This window comes from Pituophis catenifer, unplaced genomic scaffold, assembly GCF_029215685.1.
Source record: "Pituophis catenifer annectens isolate HBS135680 unplaced genomic scaffold, rPitCat1.0.hap2 SCAF_42, whole genome shotgun sequence".
NCBI classification, from domain to species: domain Eukaryota; kingdom Metazoa; phylum Chordata; class Lepidosauria; order Squamata; family Colubridae; genus Pituophis; species Pituophis catenifer.
In genome coordinates this window covers 180,761-193,954 of record NW_027256922.1, presented here as the reverse complement: position 1 = coordinate 193,954, position 13,194 = coordinate 180,761, and the positions used below count along the sequence as shown (strand labels likewise).

Here is a 13,194-nt window from a genome sequence, read left to right as displayed (position 1 = left end):
ATTTTTGCAGGCACTGATCTACTCATGTATTTTTGCAGACACTGATCTACTCATGTATTTTTGCAGGCACTGATCTACTCATGTATTTTTGCAGGCACTGATCTACTCATGTATTTTTGCAGACACTGATCTACTCATGTGTTTTTGCAGACACTGATCTACTCATGTATTTTTGCATGGTCTACTCATTTGTTTTCTTTTAACACTGATCAGCTGTAGGGCGGCCCTTTGAAGCCCTGCGGCAAGAGTTTAAACATTTTTTTTCCCCTCTAGCCATCAGCTGGGACTCAGGAGGCAGCAATAGATTGGGGGTGGGGCCAAATAAAAGGTAAGAATAACACAGCGGGTGTGGGGGGCGCGGGGGGCGCCAGGGGGCGCCAGGGGGCAGGGGGGGGCAGAACCGGTTCGGTGATGTCATATCGTCACCGCTACTGGCTCGGGAGAACTGGGCCGAACCGGGAGGAACCCACCACTGATTTAACCCCATGATGGCGAACCGAGGGCACGGGTGCCCCAGATGGCACACAGAGCCGTCTCTATGGGCACGCCAGCCATCGCCCCAGCCCAGCTCCACCACGCATGCACGCACGCCTCCCACTGGCCAGCTGGTTTTCAGGTCTCTGCCGTGCATTCGTGGGGGACGGGGTGCATGTGGGGGAGACACGGGCATGTGGGGGGGGCACATGCGCAGTGGGGTGCAGGTTGGTGCAGGAGGGTTTCCAGGCCCAAAACAGGATGCGGGATTTGGGCCCGGAAAGTCTCCTGCACCAACCTGGAAGCCAAAATGGGGCACCGGGGGCTGGGGCGCATGCATGGGGAATGCATCTGCATGTGCGGGATGCAGCTCGCATTGCATTTTGGGGGTTCCTTGGCGCTTTGGGCATTCAGTACCAAAAAGGTTAACCATCACTGATTTCACCTCTAAACGTGACTGCTGGCAAACTGGTCCAGATAACAGAAGAAAGCAGAGAGCATCTACCCCACCTGTCAAGGTGGATGAAAACTATTTTGCAGAGGAGGAAGGCAAAAGACAAGCAACAGGTAAATCCACCTAGTGCAGTTTTGCAGATACAAAACCCAGGTGAGGATCACTGGAAAAAAAACTGACTTTGTACATACCATTGATTTAAAAAATAAAAGAAAAAAGAAAACCACAACTCTGCAGTTTTAAGCCCTTCTCCCAGAAATCAAGATTAAGGACATGGAAGAAGATGGAATTATCGCCCTGATTTAAACCTCTATTTCTTTAGCAATTAAATATATCTTTTAGCTTCCCTCTGCATAAACTAGAAATTAAGATTACAGATTAACAGAGTTGGAAGGGACCTTGTGGGTCATCTAGTCCAACCCCCCGCCCAAGCAGGAGACTTTATACCATTCCTGACCGATGGCAGTCCAATCTTTTCTTGAAAGTCTCAAGTGATGAAGCTCCCATAACTTCCAAAGGCAACTTCTGTTCCATGGGTTGATTGTTCTCACTGTCAGAAAATTCCTCCTTATTTCCAGGTTGAATCTCTCCTTTTTTCAGTTTCCATCCATGATTCCTTTTCTGGCCTTCAGGTGCTTTGGAAAATAGCTTGACTCCCCTCCTCTCTGTGGCAGCCCCTCAAATATTGGAAGACTGCTATCCTGTCTCCCCTGGTCCTTCTCTTCACTAGACCAGCCACGCCTAGTTCTTGTAACCATTCTTCATATGTTTTAGTCTCCATTCCCCTAATCATCCTGGTTGCTCTTCTCTGCACTTGTTCTAGAGTCTCAACATTTTTTTTGTAGTGTGGTGACCAAAACTGGATGCAGTATTCTAGGTGTGGTCTTACTAAAGCTTTACAGAGTGGTATTAGTACTTCCCTTGATCTTGATTGTATCTCTCTGTTAATGCAATTTAGGATTGCATTGGCTTTTTTGGCTACTACTGCACATTGCTGGTTCATATTTAACTGGTTGTCCACTAAGACTCCAAGGTCCCTCTCACAGTCACTGCTATTCAATTGGTTTGCTTTATGAAACCACTTGTGCTAGAAGCCTTCTCTCTTCCAAGCAGAGAGCCTAAATTTGCAGAAAGTTCACAAACACAGGGCTGTGCAACTCACGTTTGCAACCAGGGTGAAGCAAAATGGCTGCGCACAAGTGGAAACCTGGGAAGTTCTCAAGACTCATTGAGCAACTATCTGAAGTTACAATGGCACTGAAAGAAAGTAACTGACAACTAACCCTTCCATTTATAACTATCACAACATCCCAAACAGTCAAGAGCTCAAAAAGCAAAGTCAACAAGGGATTCACTTAAAGACTACATGATTTGATTAAGAACTGCAACGATTCATTTAACAATCCTGGCAATAACAAAAAAAGGTCAGAAAATCAGGCACCACTCACTTAACAAGCACCTTGCTTAGTAACAGAGATTCTGATCTCAATTGTGGTCATAAATCAAGGACTACCTATACCTCCCATCTTCATTGAGGAATTTCCCTCTACTGTATCTCACTACAGAGAAATGGGTGGAGCGGTAGCTCAGCAGTTAAGATGCTGGGCTTGTCTGCCAAAAAGCCGGCAGCTCAGATTCGAGACCCGAACTCCATGCGATGGGGTGAGCTCCCATCCTCGCCTCAGCTCCTGCCAACCTTTAGCAGTTTGAAAGCATGCAAATGCGAGTAGATAAATAGGTACCACTTCCATGGGAAAGTAACAGTGCTCCGTGACATCATGCAGGCCACATGACCACAGGAATGTCTTAGGACAATGCTGACCCAATGGCCTTGATGAGCACTGCCCCAAAAATTGACAACAACAACCAGAGTAAAATCCGCACAGAGTCCATTGCCTTTTGGGCCAATCACCAGGAGACAGTGAATTCTAGTCCCTTCTTAAGCTTGGAAGCTGGCTGGGTGACTTTGGGCCAATCCTTCTTTCTCAGCCCAACCCACCTCACAGGATTGTTGTTGTGGGGAAAATAGGAGCAATAAGTATGTTCACTGCCTTGAGTTACTTATAAGAGTAAGCAAAGAGGAATAAAAAAATAAAATAAACAAAATAAAATAAAACTAGACCGTGTTTCCCTGAAAATAAGACCATGCCTTATATTTTTTTGAACCCTGAAATAAGCTATTGGCCTTATTGCCATACACTCAAAAGCCCGATTGGGTTTATTATCAGGGGATGTCTTATTTTGGGAGAAACAGGGGAGAGAGAGAGAGAGAGAGAGAGAAGGAGGGAGGGAAGGAGGGAGGGAGAGGAAGATTGAGAGAGAGAGAGAGAGAGAGAGAGAGAGAGAGAGAGAGAGAGAGAGAGAGATGACAGATATATAGATACCATGTTTCCCCAAAAATATGACCCTATCTTATATTTTTTTGAACCCTGAAATAAGCGCTTGGCCTTATTGCCATGCACTCAAGAGCCCGACTGGGTTTATTATCAGGGGATGTCTTATTTTGGGGGAAACAGGGGAGAGAGAGAGAGAGAAGGAGGGAGGGAAGGAGTAGAAGATTGAGAGAGAGAGAGAGAGAGAGAGAGAGAGAGAGAGAGAGAGAGAGAGAGAGAGGGAGAGAGAGATATGACAGATATATAGATACTGTGTTTCCCCGAAAATAAGACCCGGTCTTACGTTTTTTTGAACCCTGAAATAAGCGCTCGGCCTTATTGCCGTGTGCTCAAAAACCCAATTGGGCTTATTATCAGGGGATGTCTTATTTTGGGGGAAACAGGGTATAATAAAAGCAAAAGGAGCCAAGCCCTTGATTAGCTCAAACATCCAGAAGACAATCTGTTTGATTCTCATTCAACCAATCAAAAAAAATTGGTGATTGAATTCAAAATAATGCCTTGATTGAACTGCCCTCAGATCAAAGCTTCCCAGTACCCTATTATCTACATTAACAGAAAATTTTAGAGTCACAGCACATTCTTACTCCTTGTACAGGTAGTCCTCGATTTACAACAATTCATTCAGTGACCGTTTCAAGTTACAGCGGCACTGAAAAAAGTGACTTATGACCATTTTCCACCCCCTACAACCTTCGTAGTATCCCTGTAATCATGTGATCAAAAATTCAGACGCTTTTAGCAGAAACATACAATAGAGAATTGCAATATTTAATTGTGAATGTTTTAACAGCGGCTAGAATTGTATTTGCTAAATTTGGAAAGGAGAGAAGTTACCTACTGATGATGAGGTTATTAAGAAAATTACGGAATGTGCTGAAATGAGTAAACTGACATTTGAAATTAGAGAACAGGAAGATAAACAATATTATTTGATATGGGATTTGTTTTATCAATGGATAGGTAATAAAGCATGGAGATGAAATATGAAATATGAAGTTGATGTAAAGATAAAATATGTGCAGTTCTTTTTATGAGAAATAAGCTTCTGTTACAAATTGGTACTTTGAAGATGGGATTAAGCACAAAAGAATGTTAACCGATCGACACACTGTCTGTAATTGTTTGGAATGATGATGGATTTTGTTTTTGTTATAAAATTAAAAAAAAAAAAAATTCAGACGCTTGGCAATTAATTCATACATATGACCGTATGCAGTGTCCCAAGATCACATGATGTCCTTTTGCAGCCTTCTGACGAGCAAAATCAATAGGGAAGCCAGATTCACTTAATAACCGTGTTACTAACAGACCAATTGCAACAACTCACTTAACAACTACGGCAAGGAAGGTCACACACGAGGCAAAATTCACTTAACAAATGTCTCATTGAAGAACAGGAATTTTGAGCTCCATTGTGGTCGTAAGTCGAGGACTACCTGTCCTACAACCTCTTTCTAATATCTTCCCCAGATCAACCCCAAGATGCTAAGTGCTGGACCGAAACTGTGCTGAAAATGAAATATGGGCTTTATTTTCATTCTTTGATAGCTGGAAACGATGAGAATATGAATTCCTCTCTCTCGTTTCAGGAGGAAACGTTATTTTTGAATTTTGCATTTTGAATTTTTGATAGAAAGAACTATCTTTCTATCGCTAGCATTGCGAAACTGAAGGACCAACTGGGTCCTCAGACATGTTATTTAGGAAGACTATTTCTGGAAACCCAGAAGCTGACTATCTACAAAGCATGGCATCAACATTCAGATTCATCTCAATTTCCAAGAATGCTTCTGGCCCAGGGGTGAAACGCTCCCGGTTCGGACCGGATCTCCCGATCTGGTAGCAATGGTGGTGGGTGGTTTGGGGAACCGGTAGCAAAAATCCCTGCCCGCCCCCCATGCCCAGCTGAGCCGCGCCATCATCAGAGGCTTTTTTTTTTTACTTTTAAAAGCATTTTTTCTAAAACCTGGTTGTAGAAAAAATGCTTTTAAAAGTAAAAAAAAAAAGCCTCTGATGATCGCGCGGCTTAGCTGGGATCGTCAGAGCCTTTTAAAAGCATTTGTTCTACAACTTCCTCGGCGGAAGAGGATGTAAAAAAAAATGCTTTTAAAAGACTCTGATGATCCCAGCTGAGTTGCCTGATCATCACAGGCTTTTTTTTTCTTTTAAAAGCAAAAAAAAAAATGCTTTTAAAAAAAAAAAAAGCCTCTGACGATCAAGCAACTCATCTGGGATCGTCAGAGGCTTTTAAAAGCAATTTTTTCAGCATTTCGGCTGAAGAGTTTGTAGAAAAAATGCTTTTAAAAGTAAAATGCTTTTAAAAGGCTCTGACGATCCCAGCTGAGTTGCCTGATCGTCAGAGGGGTTTTTTTTCTTTTAAAAGCAAAAAAAAAAAAAAAAAAGTTTTTAAAAGAAAAAAAAGCCTCTGATGACCAGGCAACTAAGCTGGGATCGTCAGAGCCTTTTAAAAGCATTTTTAAAATGCTTTTAATGTGGAAAAAATGCTTTTAAAAGTAAAAAAAGAGAGAAAAAGTTGGCCACGCCTACCCAGTCACATTACCCCCCACCAAGCCACACCTACAGAACTGGTAGTAATAAATTTTACATTTTCCCACTGTTCTGGCCCATCCAATTCTTCCACTGACCATTGATACAAAATTAGACTCCTGGAACTCCCGCAGCCCAACTCTTGACTTCAAAACGTTCCCATGGACTTTAAAACCATCTTAGAGGTCAACCAGCCATCTCAACAATTTGCTTGCTGATAAATGTTTTTCTGTGATTGGCAACGCCCACTCCGATAATCATTTGATTAACTGGCAGGTAGACCCGTGCACATCAGAAGTGGGTTTCAGCAGGTTCTGACCAGTTCTGGAGAACCGGTAGCGGAAATTTTGAGTAGTTCGGAGAACCGGTAAATACCAGTGGTGGGTTCCTCCCGGTTTGGTCCGGTTGGCCGAGCCGGTAGCGGTGACGATATGACGTCACCGAACCGGTTCTCCCCACCCCCACCCCCCACCCACCCACGTTATTCTTACCTTTTATTTGGTCCCACCCCCAATCTATTGCTGCCTCCTGAGTCCCAGCTGATGACTAGAGGGAAAAAAACTGTTTAAACTCTTGCCGCGGAGCTTCCAAGGGCCGCCCTATGGCTGATCAGTGTTAAAAGCAAACAAATGAGTCGGGTCGTAAGTGCGAGGACCTTCCAGAAATGACTCTGACCAGCTAGCCACGCCCACCTAGTCACATGACCTCCAAGCCACACCCACAAAATAAGCCACGCCCACAGAACCGAAAAAATTAGAACCCACCCCTGGTAAATACCACCTCTGACTGGCCCCGCCCCCATCTATTCTCTGCCTCCCGAGTTAATAATAAACCTATTTCTCATAAAAGCCTGTCTCTCTATTTGTCTATCTGTCATCAACATCATTGTCGTCGTCTTTTAACAACCCCATAATCCCTTGCGGGGTGGAGCAAGGGCAACTGAATGGAGCTAACAGAGTGTTTTCATGGCCGGATGCCTTTCCTGTCACCAATGCAGAGTTTTGTTCAGCAGATATATACTCAGTGTGCCCAGAGAGAGAAATATCTGCCTCTACCTAGGATCGAACTCACAGCCTCCTGATTGTGAGGCGAGAGCTCCACCTCTAGGCCACTGCACCACTCCCCCCTCTCTCTCCCTCACTCCCTCTCTCTCTCTCCCTGCCCACCCGTCTGTCCGTCTGTCTATCTATCTATCTATCTATCTATCTATCTATCTATCTATCTATCTATCTATCTCTGTGTATCTATTCATCTATCATCATCTATCTATTTATCTATCTATCATATCATAACTATTCTATTCTATCTGTCATTGCTCTCATCTCACTCGCTCTTGCTATCTGCCTGCCTGCCTGCCTGCCTGCCTGCCTGCCTGCCTGCCTATCTATCTATCTATCTATCTATCTATCTATCTATCTATCTAATCTACCTACCTATCCATCCATCCATATCTATCTATCTATCTATCTATCTATCTATCTATCTATCTATCTATCTATCTATCTATCTATCTACCCACCCACCCACCCACCCACCCACCCATCCATCCATCCATCCATCTATCTATCTATCTATCTATCTATCTATCTATCTATCTATCTATCTATTATCTATCTACCTACCTAACTACCTACCTATCCACAACTGTGATCTCACAATCAAGTGACTTTGGGTGGTGCACAACAAAACTAAGTCAACATCTAAAATCATTATCCTTAGGAAATATTAAAAACATTACAAATTATACTGTAATATAATAATTATAATATAAAGTATTATCAATATAATATTTATAATATAAGCAGAGGTACAAGAATTAATGTGTCATTCACTGAAATAAGTCCATTACAGCAATTCGCGTTTCATATTTTCCTATGAAGGCCAATGGGGCTTCTCAGGACAACCTACCAGCTGGCATTTGCTGGGGGAAAATGAAAGAAAGCAATGAAAGAAGGTATGGAGCTTTTTGCTCCTGAATGGAAAGCAAAATATAAATTTAACCAACAGAGAAATGCATAGTTCCCAGGAATCAATTTGTAATTATGACAGCGTATACAAAAGCTGAATAAAATAAACATATGCAATTTATTTATTTGGCAACATTATTCACCGGCTACTCTATTCAACAGAGGTTTAGGGTGGTTATTGTAGGGAAAATTTAAGGCAGGAATGACCTAAAAATCTATATACAGTAAACCTAATTGATGCAATAAAAGCAGAAAGGCCACATTCTTTGGAAAGACAGAATGGATTAGCAGGGAAGGGGTTCAATTAGCTCTGCAGAGACCAAATTCTTGTCCTCCCTCTCAGCCTCAGAACAAGTATTGTGTAGTGGTGAAGGGGCTGAACCAATGGTGCTATTCAGCTCATTCTCTCCGGTTCGAGCAAACCGGTAGCGGCGGCTCGGGAAGCTCTGCCCAACCGCCTGGACGTCATCACGTCCCGTTTTTGACGCTCTGTGCATGTGCAGAGGTGGCAAGTGCAAGCAAAGCAAGTGCACGAGCGCACTCACATTTGGGAACCAGTAGCGAAGGTAAGTGAATACTACCACTGGGCTGGACTAGCAGCAAAGAGACCGGGATTCCATAGGTAGTCCCCGACTTACAACCATAATGGAGCCTGGCCTGCCCATTCTGGTTGTTAAGTCATGATAGTCATAAAGCAGGTACCTGGATTTCCATCCGAGTTACCTGGATTTTTTTCATATTTTTTTTTTTTGGCAACGTTACAAAATGCAGCGGTTGCAAAGTGAACGCTTGCAATTGTTTGTTGTTGTTCAGTGAGACATTTATTTATTTTTTATTTTTTATTTTATTTTATTTTATTAGGCTTATATGCCGCCCTATCTCCAACGGACTCAGGGCGGCTCACAACAATAAAACCACAATCCAATGCAAGTTAAAATGCCTAATTAAACAAATACAGTTAAAACCCGTAAAAAACCCCATCAGTCCAGGCCGGGGAACTCGAATAGCGAATATGTCGGACTCTTGGCAACCCCATGGACCACAGCACGCCAGCTCCCCGGACTGTGCCCTGACGTTTATCCAAATTCACATTCATTGCCTCAGCAACACCATTTAACCATCTCATCTTCCAAACCCATTTATTGGCTACCAGATGCTTTTGGCTAAAAACCAGAAGTGAATACTGGTTTTGGGCAAAAAAAACATCGTAATTCATGGTCGTGGGACCACGGGACACTGCAAACGGCCATAAATATGAGCCAGTTGCCAAGCGCCCTAAATGTGGCCATGGGACTATGGAGATGGAGGTGGTTATTGTAATTTTGGAACCAGGTCATAAGTACCTTTCAGTCCTATAGACCGTTCTCAGATCCAGAAGCTTTGACCCAACTCTCAAATCTCCCAGCTAAGCTACACCCAAGGACTACCGTGTTTTCCCGAAAATAAGATCGGGTCTTATATTAATTTTTGCTCCAAAATACACATTAGGGCTTATTTTTCTGGTTAGGTCTTATTTTGGGGGAAATATGGTACTAAATGCACCCATCTGGCTGACAATCTTAACTGGGGCTTATTTTGGGGATAGGGTTTATATTACGAGCATCCTGAAAAATTATGCTAGGATTTATTTTCCGGTTGGGTCTTATTTTTGGGGTATTATTATTATTGTTGTTGTTGTTGTTGTTGTTGTTGTTGTTATTATTATTATTATTATTATTATTATTATTATTATTATTATTATTTAGACTTCTATACCGCTTCTTAGTGCTTTACAGCCCTCTCTAAGCGGTTTACAAAGTTAGCATATAGCATATTAGCATATTGCATTAGCATTAGCATATTGCCCCCAACAATCTGGGTCCTCATTTTACCCACCTCGGAAGGATGGAAGGCTGAGTCAAACTTGAGCCAGTGAGATTTGATCTGCTGACCTGCTGAACTAGCAGTCAGCTGAAGTAGCTGCAGTACTGCACTCTAACCACTGCGCCACCTCAGCTAAATGCACCCATCTGGCTGACAATCTTAACTAGGGCCTATTTTGGGGGTAGGGTTTATATTAGGAGCATCCTGAAAAAACATGCTAGGACTTATTTTCCGGTTGGGTCTTATTTTGGGGGAAATACGGTACTAAATGCATCCATCTGGCTGACAATCTTAACTGGGACTTATTTTGGGGGTAGGGCTTATATTTTTGGGGAAATATGGTACTAAATGTATCCATCTGGATGGGGCTTATTTTGGGGGTAGGGTTTATATTACGAGCATCCTGAAAAATCATGCTAGGACTTATTTTCCGGTTGGGTCTTATTTTTGGGGAAATATAGTACTAAATGCATCCATCTGGCTGACAATCTTAACTGGGGCTTATTTTGGGGGTAGAGTTTATATTATGAGCATCCTGAAAAATCATGCTAAGACTTATTTTCCGGTGGGGTCTTATTTTTGGGGAACTGGCGTAGTTGTGAGTAAAAAATAAGAGCAGGAAATACACTAAGCTCTTCACTGAAAACTGAACTTGTACAGGTAGTCCTCGACTTACAAAAGTTCATTTAGGGACCGTTCGAAGTTACAACGGGCTGGAAAAAAGGGACTTACGGCCATTTTTCACACTTATATCCGTTGCAGCATCCCTATGGTCAAAGGATTTACATTCGGATGCTTGACAACTGACTCACAATTATGACGGTTGCAGTGTCCCGGAGTCACGTGGACAACTTTTGTGACCTTCTGACAAGCAAAATCAACGGGGAAACCAGATTCGCCACACAGCCATGTTACTAATTTAAGAACTGCAGTGATTTACTTAACAACATGGACAGAAAAGTCGCAAAATAGGGCAAAACTCACGGAACAAATGTCTCACTCCGCAATAAATTTGGGACTCAGTGGTGGTTGGTTATAAGTTGAGGTCTGCCAACTTATATCTCTTGCCAACCATTTCGGTCTGTCTCCTTCTTCATTGCCTGGGTTTTGCAAATCTTCCTAAAATTGCACCTCTGACCTTAGCAGAACTTCATCCCCAAACCAACACAGAGAACAACTTCTGTAGAGAGAAGCCTGGTGGACGTGGGTCTCTAATCTTGAGGACAACACCCAAGGGCTATTTTTAACTCCACGAACTGTGTGTGAGGAATGCATTTCCTGACATAAACATGATAGGATAAATTGCTATCCTGTTAAAGGGAGTGCCAGACCAGCTGAATTTGTGATTTTCCAAGCCGGGCCTTGAGCTTGTAAATGTGACTGGATTTCACAAATATTATCTCTGTAACTATAGAAAGCAGACACTGAAATGTTTCCCTAGATCCGTGATGGAGAACCTATGACATGCATGCCGGAAGTGGAGCAGTGGACTAAAGCACTATTAAGTAGCACTTAGCTGCCAGCTGCCTGCAATTACTGCGAGTTCAAATCTCACCAGGCTCAAGGTTGACTCAGCCTTCCATCCTTCCGAGGTAGGTAAAATGAGGAGCCGGACTGTGGGGGCAATAAGCTGACTTTGTATAAAAAAGAACACCACTTGGGGGGGGGGGCGAAAGCCCTACTAAGCAGGTATATACAAAAGTACGAAGGCTATTGCTTAATGCATTGTAAGCTGCCCTGAGTCTCCGGAAAAGGGCGGCATATAAATCGAACCAATAAATAAATAATAAATAAATAAGTGGCATGCAGAGCCATCTCTCCGGGCACATGAGCCATCGTCCATTGCTATTCTGGGTTCTGGCACGCCAGCCAGCTGGTCTTCATGCGCATGGGACAGTGGTGGGTTGCCCCTGGTTTGCACCGATTCTACAGAATCGGTAGTAAAACCGGCGGGAGGCTCTGCCCCCCGACCCCGACGTCATCAAAACGCTTCTGCGCTTGAACAGAAGAGCACGTGTGCGAGCAAAGCCCCATTGCGAACCGGTAGTAAAGGTGAGTAGAACCTACCCCTGGCATGGGAGCATTGAAAACTGGAAGAGTAACTGTCCGGGGCACATGCGCATGCCAGGCAGCTGCTCTTCCAGTTTATGGCATGCGCATGCATGCTGGCCACCTGGTTTTCCAGTTTCTGGTGTGCATGTGTGCACGAAGACCAGCTGGCCGGGGCGCATGCATGGGCCGGAAACCGGAAGTTCATCTTCCCGGTACGTGCATGTGCACTGGGCGGCTGCTCTTCCGGTTTCCAGCACGCGCAGGCGTGCGCTCCTGTTTTGGCACTCGGTGATGAAAAGATTCACCAACAGTGCCCTAGATCCAAAGCAAACCAACAATTGGCTTTCCCTGATTGGAAAGCCAATTTGAGATGAAGTAGACGAAAAAAAAAAGGATTTATTTATGGTTTTGACCACAAACATAACAAATCAGATAAACCTAACAAATAAAGGCACCAAAATGGGCAACCATTAATAAAAGATATCACAATCTACAAAATTCAGCAAGAATATGAAAAAAGTGTTATTGCAGGAAATCTAATAATAATAATAATAATAATAATAATAATAATAATAATAATAACAACTTTTAGAAATATTCTTTCTGAACTCTTAATAATCTTAATTTCTCTGGCCAACTTGACCCAGATTAGAATACAAGCACAGTGATCCCAAAAAGTTGATCATAGACACCCAGAGAACTATAATCCAATTTATATCCTTTCCTCGCCATAAAAATACCAGGTGACTTTCAGTCCATCACTGGTCCCATCTTTTTACCTCCTTCATCTAATGCAGGGCAAAGCAATTTTCCTGCATATTTTTCTTTCTTTAATTTGCTTTCAATATTCTCAGGAGTGGCTATGAAATTGTCAGAGATGGAATCTCTTTCTTTCTTTCTTTCTTTCTTTCTTTCTTTCTTTCTTTCTTTCTTTCTTTCTTTCTTTCTTTCTTTCTCTTTTCTCTTTTTTCCCTCCCTCCCTTCTTTTTTCTTTCTCTCTCTCTCTCTTTTTCTCTTTCTATCCTTTCCTTCTTTTCTCTTTTTCTACCTCCCTCCCTCCCTCCTTTCTTTCTTTCTTTCTTTTCTCTTTTTTCCCTCCCTCCCTTCCTCCTTTCTTTTTTTCTTTCTTCTTTCTCTCTCTCTTTCTTTTTCTCTTTCTATTCCTTCCTTCTTTTCTCTTTTTCTCCCTCCCTTCCTCCCTTTTTTTCTTTCTTTCTCTCCCTCTCTTTTTCTCTTTCTATCCTTTCCTTCTTTTCTCTTTTTCTACCCCCTCCCTCCTCTTTCTTTCTTTCTTTCTTTCTTTCTTTCTTTCTTTCTTTCTTTCTTTCTTTCTTTCTTTCTTAATATTTTTTATTATTTTATATCATACATTTCCTTTATATGTTGAGCAGTGTGCTCTCTAAATGTCCAAGGTGTTAACATACAAACATACAAGCAGCAG

General features: G+C 42.6%; 1 protein-coding gene across 1 annotated transcript in view; it reads right to left on the bottom strand.

The window, feature by feature from the left end:
- The window catches only part of LOC139326456 (guanine nucleotide-binding protein G(o) subunit alpha-like), a gene marked incomplete at its 3' end in the record, with an annotated part of 130,004 nt that overhangs the window by 101,716 nt on the left and 15,094 nt on the right, over positions 1–13,194 (bottom strand). The gene's annotated exons all lie outside the window — the stretch shown is intronic.